Genomic DNA, 9825 nt, shown 5'->3' on the forward strand with positions numbered 1-9825 from the left:
TAACCATTTCTCCCAAATTCATAGAGACAGAGAAAGTTATATAAAATGAAAATGCAAAGAACTAACTTCCAATTAAAAGAACAAGATAAATATCCTGAAAGAACAGATAATGTAGCAGACCTCACCAGTCTACTAGAACCTGAGTTCAAAGAGGAGGTCATAAAATGCTTAATAAAATAATTAACAAAGATCATGGATAGAAATGCAGATCATAGTAACAAGGACCTAGACACTATAAAGAGGAACTAATCAAAATTAGACAAGTCAATTACCAAGATAAAAACCAAGCTAGAAGCAAAGAATAGCAGAAGCATAAATAATCTGAAAGACAGAAAAATGGAGATCACCCAGTCAAAACAGCAGACAGAAAAACAAATGAAAAAATGAAAGCAACATATGAGATTTATGGCATAATATAAAGCATGCCAAACCATGCCCAATAGGAGTTTGAACAGGAGAAGAGAGAGAGATAAGAGGAGCAAAACTGTTTTTGAAGAAATTATGGCTGAAAACAATAGACACAGAAAAAGCATTTGACATAATTCAACTTCCATTTATGATAAAACTCTCACCAAAGTGAGTGTAGGGGGAACATGCCCCAACATAATAAAATCCATTTACAACAAATCCACAGCCAACATAATACTCAACAGTGAAAATCTGAAAGCATTCCTGCTAAATTAAGGAATAAGACAAGGATGCCCACTATCACCACTTCTGTTCAACATGGTGTTGGAAGTTCTAGCCACCACAATCAGACAAGAAGAAGAAATAAAAGGTATCCAAATTGGAAGGGAAGAAGTAAAACTGTCATTATTTGCAGACATGATACTCTATATAGTGAACCCTAAAACAAAACTATTAGAACTAAAGATGAATTCAGAAAGATAGCAGGATGCCAGATTTGTATACAGAAACCTTTTGCATTTCTTTACACTAACAATGAAATACCTGAAAGAGAAAGTTAAAAAAAAATTCTGTTTAAAATTGCATCAGAAAAACAAAATCCCTAAGAACAAACTTAACCAAGGAGCTGAAAGACCTATATGCTGAAAATTATAAAACTTTGATAAAGGAATTTGAAGGTGACTCAAAGAAATTGAAAGATATTCCATGCTCTTGAATTGGAACAGTATGGTTAAAATGGCCATACAACACAAAGCAATCTGTAGATTTAATCAGATCCCTATCAAAATACCCATGATATTGTTCACAGAACTAGAACAAATAATCCTAAAATTTATATGGAAACACAAAAGACTCAGAAGTGCCAAAGCAATCCTGAGTAAAAAGAACAAAGCTGGAGGCAGAACCTTTCCAGACCTCAGACAATACTACAAAGCTATAGTAATCAAAACAGTGTGGTATTGGCACAAAAACAGACATATAGATCAATGGAACAGAGAGTGAGCCCAGAAATAAACCCACACACCTATGGTCAATTAATCTACAACAAAGGAGGCAAGAATATACAATGGAGAAAATACAGTCTCTTCAGCAAGTGGTGTTGGGAAAGCTGGAGAGTTACACGTAAATCAATGAAATTAGAACGTTCCATCACACCATATACAAAAATAAACTCAAAATGTTTTAAAGTCCTAATTATGACATGGCATCATCAAATTCCTAGAAAGGAACATAGGCAAAACATTATTGGACATAAATCATAGCAATATTTTCTTAGATCTTCTTCCTAAGGCACAGTAAATGAGGTAATGGGACTTAATGAAACTTAAAAGTTTTTGCACAAAAAATAAAACCATCAAAAAAGGGAAAAGTCAACCCAGTGAATGGGAGAAAGTATTTTCAAACGATGTGTCTAACAACGGATAAACATGCAAAATAAACAAATAGCTCATACACTCAATGTTCCAAAAAAAAAAATCAAAAAATGGGCAGATGTAAATAGACATCTCTCCAAAGAAGACACACAGATGACCAGCAGGCACATGTAAAGATGCTCAACATTGCTGATTATTAGAGAAGCACAAATCAAAACCACAATGAGGTATCACCTCACATCGATCAGAATGACTATCATCTATGAAACAGAAACAGACTCACAGACATAGAAAACAGACTTCTGGTTACCGGGGCGGTGGGGTGGGGTGGGGAGGGAAGGATTGGGAGATTGGGATTAGCACATGCAAACTAGTATATATAGGGTGGATAAAAAACAAGGCCCTACTATATAGCACAGGAAGCTATGTTCAATACCCTGTGATAAACCATAAAGGAAAAGAATATGAAGAAATAACACATATATGTATAACTGAGTCACTTTGCTGTACAGCTGAAATTAATAGAACATTGTAAATAAACTAGATTTGATAAAATTTAAAAAAGAATTACTATTATCAAAAAAGTCTACAAATAATAAATGTTGGAGAAGGTGTGGAGAAAATAAAATAATAAATAATAAATGATGGAAAGGGTGTGGAGAAAAGGGAACCCCTTTACACTGTTGATGGGAATATAAACTGGTGCAGCTACTATGGAAAAGAGTATGGAGGTTCCTTACAAAACTAAAAATAGAGCTACTGTCTGATCAGCAATCCCACTCTTGGGCATATATCTGGAGATGAAAACTGTAATTCAAAAAGATACATGCACCCTAATGTTTATAGTAGCACTATCTACAATAGCCAAGACATGGAGACAACAAAAGTGTCTATCAACAGATGACTGGCTTAAGAAGATGTGGTATATATACACAACAGGATACTACTCAGCCATGAAAAAGAATGTAATATTGCCATTTGCAGAAATATGGATGGAACTAGTGATTATCATACTATGTGAAGTAAGTCAGAGAAAGACAAATATTATATGATATCACTTATATGTGGAATCTAAAAAATAATACAAATGAATCTATATACAAAGCAGAAACAGAGTCACAGACATAGAAAACAAACATATGTTTACCACAGGGGAAGGAGGAAGAAATAAAATAGGAGTATGTGATTAACAGATACAAACTACTATATATAAAACTACTATATATATACTACTATATATATATAAATACTGTATATACTACTATATATACAAATATTTATTGCTTAAAGATAAGCAACAAGAATTTACTGTATAACACAGGAAACTATATTCAATATCTTGTAATAACCTATAATGGAAAATAATCTAAAAATGTGTGTATATATATATATACATTTGTATATGTATATATGTGTGACTAAGTCATTTTGCTGTACACCTGAAATTAACACAATATTGTAAATCAACTATACTTCATTAAGAAATAAATATTAATTGATAAATTGAAAAATTTGATAATTGAAAAAATTGATGTGTCTTGATTTTCTTTCTGGTTTCAGAACTTACTTAAACATTGTTATTGGAAATAGATTTCCATTCTGAAATATGATAAAATGCCGGGGACCAGCCCCAGCTGAACAGGTTTCACCGAAAGGGGAGACGGAGTCGGCGTGGACAGAACACAAGACACCTCAGAGGATGCAAGGATCTGACAAATTTATTTTCATAATTCCGAAGCTTTTATACTGTGAGGCAATCTCACTTTCAATCTTAAAAACTTCATTCCCACGCCAAAAAATCCCCTACATACATCATAAAAACAAAAGTAATTTACATCAGCAGGTTAAACAGGTTAATTAATCTTCTTATTGTTTCCAGTCTCCTTCGTCCCCTGTGGTTAGGCACATCTTGGTCACATCTACGTCAGGAACTCTGTCTGCGGTTTCCTCATTCTTCTCAGAAGATTAAGGTGTTCTTGTACCTGCACATTCTGCTTGATTAAGCCATAAACTTAAACATATTATTCTGTTAGTGATTAAAAATAATCATACAACATTTCATCTACAAATTTCCTAACCCCACCATAATAATCAAAACAATACACATTATTTTTTTATACTTCTAAAAAACCATGGGAGCGGGCATTGTACCATAAACTCATTGATTAAACTCACTGCTGCATAAAAACTCGCCACCATACCCAGGTATTTCCCAACATGTTTATAACTCCACTGGGAGGCCATAACTCTTTCAATTTTTCTTTCAGAGTAAAAAGCTGCTGCAGAAATGTTCCCACCATTGTATTTTCCCAAGTCCAGTGCCCTGGCCTGGGAATAAAACTTTCAAATATAATCATTAAAAAAGCCAAAGTAGCTATAATCCTTCTCTTGATTTTTACCCTAAATTAAAATCTTACTTAAACTCCTACATTAAAACTACACATTTTTCCCAACCCCAATAGCAATCCTACAAAATCACTTTAGGCAAAGGCAGGGGAAGACAAGGGGAACCACACAGAGGAGAGCTTTGCTTCCACACAGAGGAAAGCTGTGGTCCACGGAGAAAATGGGAAACAAAGCCCTGCTGCGGCGGGAGAGCAGTTGCCATTGGCCAGGTCTCTTGTCTGCTACCTGGGTTCCCATCTGAGCTGGGCGTGGGAAGCGAAGCAGCCATGGGGACAAGAGACCTCCATCAAAAGGGGTGAGGGTTCAGGCTCCTGCAAAGTTGGGGGGTGAGGGTCTATGCCCCACCTCTGTTGGCCCCCAAGTTCTCTCCTGATGGCCCCTCTGCGACTGTGCCTGTCTTAGGTTGTTCCTTCCCTGAGGAATCTTACCCGTCTCTGGCTAACCAGCCATCCTCCGGGGCCAAGCAGGGAGATGTGAGGTGTGCGAGTGAGCGAGGTGCAGTGCCCTCAGAGAAGGTCAGTTCTCTGTCACCTTGGTAGCCTATGCCCCCGTGGCCTCCACGCCCAGCACCTGCCCTGGGATTCCCTCGCCAACTGGCGGGGCCCCGGCTCTGATCACATGTCTTCGGGAACCCAGGTTTCTCCTCCAGAGAGGGCCCAGCTTACAGCACTGGGCAAGAGAGACCAATTGCACGGCACCAGCCACCAGGAGGCCTCAACCTCAGTGTGGGCAGGAAAGCCCAGGCACCAGCCCTGGGCAAGGAGATTGTGAGAAGAGAGCGCCTCTTGGCAAAAGGGCAAGAGGGGCCGTTGCAGGACACCCTGTGTTCAGGAAGCTTTGCAAACGAGAGCTTTGCTTTTCCATATTTATGTCTGACAGCATCAGCTTTGCAGAGGAGAACTTTGCCTCTCCATATTTGTACCCGATAGCATCAACTTTGCTTGACACTACGGGTCTCGTCTGTGCTGTAACTCAAAGGCACTTCCTATGTGGCTCCCGACAATAAAATAGTGTTATTGTCTACTTTGTTTATCTTCTAAAGCAATAGGTTTCTGCCCTGTCAATTCAGTGTTCACATGTCAAAACAAATATTTTGTAATGTCCTCTTTAACACCTAAGTTGCAACACATAGGAAATATTATCTATCGAAATGCATAACATTAAGATAGTCTGTAATATAGAGCAAAGTACATTATCCACTCATTTGTGTGTTCACTCAACAATGGACATATTGCTTTAACTGTGTGTGTGGCACTGGAAAAGGCACCGGTGATGAGGGAGTAAACAAAGATAAGAGCTGATCTCATGAAGTTTACATTTCAGTGTGGAGATGCATTCAATTAATAAAATAAATGAGAAAAATTAGAGTTCATAAAAAACTAACAACTGCAATTAAAAGACTGGAAATTGGGATAGGGAAAGTCAGAAAGCTTTTTAAAAAAATATTAGCAGAAACACTTTATTTATTTTAAAATACAATAATCTTTTTTCATTGTTCAAAATTCATGTATCTTTAAACTGGGAAGAGAAAATTCACCTACCATCACACAGTTAGGGGGAGTGGCATTGTGTGATGTGTCAGTAGATTAGGTGAAGATAGCTGAAAGCTTGAAGCAACTGCTCTACAAGGTGGTCAAAGGACATCAGAATGAAAGGAAAATACAAGGTGGTCAAAGGGCATGACATCAGAAAGAAAGGAAAAGGAGGAAATAAAGATGGTGATTGAAAGTGAGGAGATGAGTCAATTCTTTAGACATGTCAGGACTGATCAATGTGTGCATCATTGCTTCTGCATCAGCTGAAAGAGACTAAGAGGGGAGGCATCTACCAAGAGAGGAAAATAAGTATCCCTTGGTGATCAGTATTCAGTATGGGGGATGTATGCCTCAGTTGCAGGAAGCTTGGTTGGGAAAACTCATATTATTCATGTTAAACTAGCTCACAGACACTGTGCAAGAAATCTGGTTCAAGTGAAAGAACTAGCACTTCAAGCTTTATATATGTAGCACTGAATTGACATTTTGATTTACTATATTTTTTTTATAATAGCTTTATTGATGTATAATTTACATTCCTTTTAAGTGTACAATTCAATGAATTTTAGTAAATTTACAGGGTTGTGTAACCATCATCACAGTCTAAATTTAGTACATTTCCATCATCCCCAGAATAAACTTTTTCCAGGGACTCTATTCCCACTCCCAACCCAAGGTAACCACGAATCTGCTTCCTGTCACTATAGAATTGCTTATCTTGCATGTTTTATATAAATTAAATCATATAAAATACAGTCTCTTGAGTCTGGCTTCTTTCCTTAGCACAATGTTTTTGAGGTTCATCAATCTTGTATCATATATTTCATGTTCAACATCCATGTTGTATCACTACTTCTTTTTTGTTCTCAAGGCAGAGTAGAAAATTGGGCTGATTTCCATATCATTCTGAATGAGATTACATATTATCATTAGTTTTATTTGCTTATTTTTATCACAAATAATCCCTAGAATTCTTACAGGTTGGATTATGGAGAGGAAAATTGTAGGTGCATTAGTTGGACAACTTAATAAATTAAAGTTATGTTTATACTTCATTCCAGGTCTCAATGCTGTAATATTCCACCTATTAACTAGCAAAAAATCCGGTTAAGACCTACAAGTATTACTGAAAAAAAATGAGAGTAATCTAAATGGAAAGATACTTCATGCTCATGAATTAGAAGACCAATACTGTAAAGGGGATTTATAAACAAAAACTGAATTATAGATTCAATGCAATCTTGATTTGTTTCTCAAATTGGAATGTCAGTTTTAAGGAAGAAAGTAATTTGTTTTTATTTACATAAAAGTGGAACTCCTACTGGATGTGATATTTCCCGCTGCAAGCAATATAAGTCTATAGAATCTACCAACTACTCCCACGGCATTCAGTGGAACAGGAAATATGGAAATCTGGGAGAAACTTTTGGGAACATTCCTAATTGTACTAAGAAAAGATAGCAGAGAATAGATAAATGCATGATGTTTGGTGGAATAGGAAGAGGAGGAAGCAAAATGAGGTTGAAGTAGATCCTGGCAATTGACAAAGACATGCCAAGGACCTTATTTCAGATGAAAGGTTCTTGAAATTCTACCTATCTCTGAAGGGGGAAAATTGTAGGTTAGTATGGTTTACCTGATTTTGAGTAAATCTGGAGTCCTATTGGTTAGTCTTCTCAAAGAAGGGAAACTAAACCCAAAAAGAACAAAGAAAAAAATACCCCTTTTCCACTACATACAGAATGGAATCTTGGATAATGTCCCTGTTTGACCTGGTTCTTCTTTAATCTGGTGGTGGTGGTGGTGTGTGTGTACTTTCATCTTTCAGATGTTCTAAGATATAACAGAGAGAGCCATTAGTTACTTGGGGCAATTACTGTAACGCATAAGTTCATATCTTAATGGTGACTTCTTGTCATTTGGGACTGTTTGAATGGAATATCAAAGGAAGAGAATCTCAAAGACGTCTAAATTTAGTAAAGAAATCTGTTCTTCCTGGTGGTTTTGCTTTGTATTTTTTTTGGAGCACCATAGATATAATAGATAGCATTAAGAAATTCGGTCCTGATACTGTATTTTGCGAAAAGCAGTGACTTTCTTTTCAGGTTTTGTTTGATACTAACAACTGATGTCTTAACCAAGAAACAAGACCATATTGATCTTACCTCTTGCAATATAAAATTGCACTCCCACTTGGACTCTTGCTGTTTCATTCATAGTGCAATTTTCATGAGTTATTTTTTTCTTTTTTGTTTTCTTCATGTGTAGCATGCACCTTACATTCTCTATTAGAATTTTAGGTCAACTTTTATAATTCCCAAAAATTAATTGTGGAAAAGTTTTGCTTTGTAAATGCATACATATAGAGAACTAGCACACCTTAGTCTATTAAACACCCCCACAGATTTGATTTGCACTTAATAAGCTAATAACAAACAGGAATGTGTCCTAAAGGACAGGTTATTTATTAACTTTTACCACCATCATTATGACATAACTTGCTTAGGCAGAGGGCAAGCATGTTTTTAAGTTAATAAAAATCATAAATGGACTAAAAGAATGGAAGTCACATTTAAAATATTGAAACTAAAATTAGATAGCCATTCTTGGCTATTTGAACTGTTGGTGATATTTTAAGGCTGTAAAATAAAACAGGAATCTGTGGTCATGTTGCTAAATTCTCTTTCTTTTGGAAAATTTCAGCAATATACTTGTTTATGGAAGACTATAAAACTGAAAGTGTTTAGGATTTCTCTTCTTTTAGTGACTGTAATACTGTGTTTTGCTTGATGAATCTGTAAACTGAAAATTATAGCTTCATTCCAGAGAGTGAGAAGAATTATTCCAACAGATGGCATGAAAACACCATTCTAAACTGTACGATCACTGATTGTAAATTGCATCTGTAAAACAATCCTTTTAAACAGAGTGATGCATTTTATCATACAGATTATAGTTCTATGCTTTTTTGTTTTTCAGTGTGTGTTAACATTTTCTACTCCAATATAATATTTATTGCTTGCATAATTATCAGATTAAACAACAGAAAAACAACAACAAAAAAGTGGAGATATTTCAGTGGAATTATTCATAACATATTATCCAGTACCTCATGGAAATACAATTTCATCAGCAAAAACTTATGATATAGAACTACAGGCTGCTGAATAAATGCACATATCTGGCTTCTTTATATGTTTATGGACTGAATGCTGACTGGAATGCTATGGTATGATAATTCTATTTAAATTTCCACATATGATCATATGTTTCCCTGTCCTTAAACATGCTATGGTTTGAAGTGACATTTACCCTTCTCCGAAATTTATAATTTTAATTCCCTGCAGAGTTGATTGCAGCTGTATTTACAATAGCCCGGAGATGGAAGCAACCTAAGTGTCGATCATCGGATGAATGGATAAAGAAGATGTGGCACATATATACAATGGAATATTACTCAGTCATAAAAAGAAACGAAATTGAGTTATTTGTAGTGAGGTGGATGGACCTAGAGTCTGTCATACAGAGTGAAGTAAATCAGAAAGAGAAAGACAAATACCATATGCTAACATATATATATGGACTCTAAGAAAAAAAAATGTCATGAAGAACCTAGGGGTAAGACGGGAATAAAGACACAGACCTACTAGGGAATGGACTTGAGGATATGGGGAGGGAGAAGGGTAAGCTGTGACAAAGTGAGAGAGTGGCATGGACATATATACACTACCAAACGTAAGATAGCTAGTGGGAAGCAGCTGCATAGCAGAGGGAGATCAGCTAGGTGGTTTGTGACCACCTAGAGGGGTGGGATGGGGAGGGTGGGAGGGAGGGAGACGCAAGAGGGAACAGATATGGGAACATATGTATATGTATAACTGATTCACTTTGTTATAAAGCAGAAACTAACACATCATTGTAAAGCAATTATACTCCAATAAAGATATTAAAAAAATGCATAAGAGCTGGGAAGACATATAGAATGTCAATGTATCTAGCCATAATAATATAATTATAATTATTTTGTAGTGGAGAGGTTATTGTATTCATCAGGATATATACCATGAAGACTATTGAATATGGATTAAAAAAGGCAATTTGCT

Source organism: Orcinus orca, chromosome 3 (assembly GCF_937001465.1).
Source record: "Orcinus orca chromosome 3, mOrcOrc1.1, whole genome shotgun sequence".
Classification (NCBI taxonomy): Eukaryota; Metazoa; Chordata; class Mammalia; order Artiodactyla; family Delphinidae; genus Orcinus; species Orcinus orca.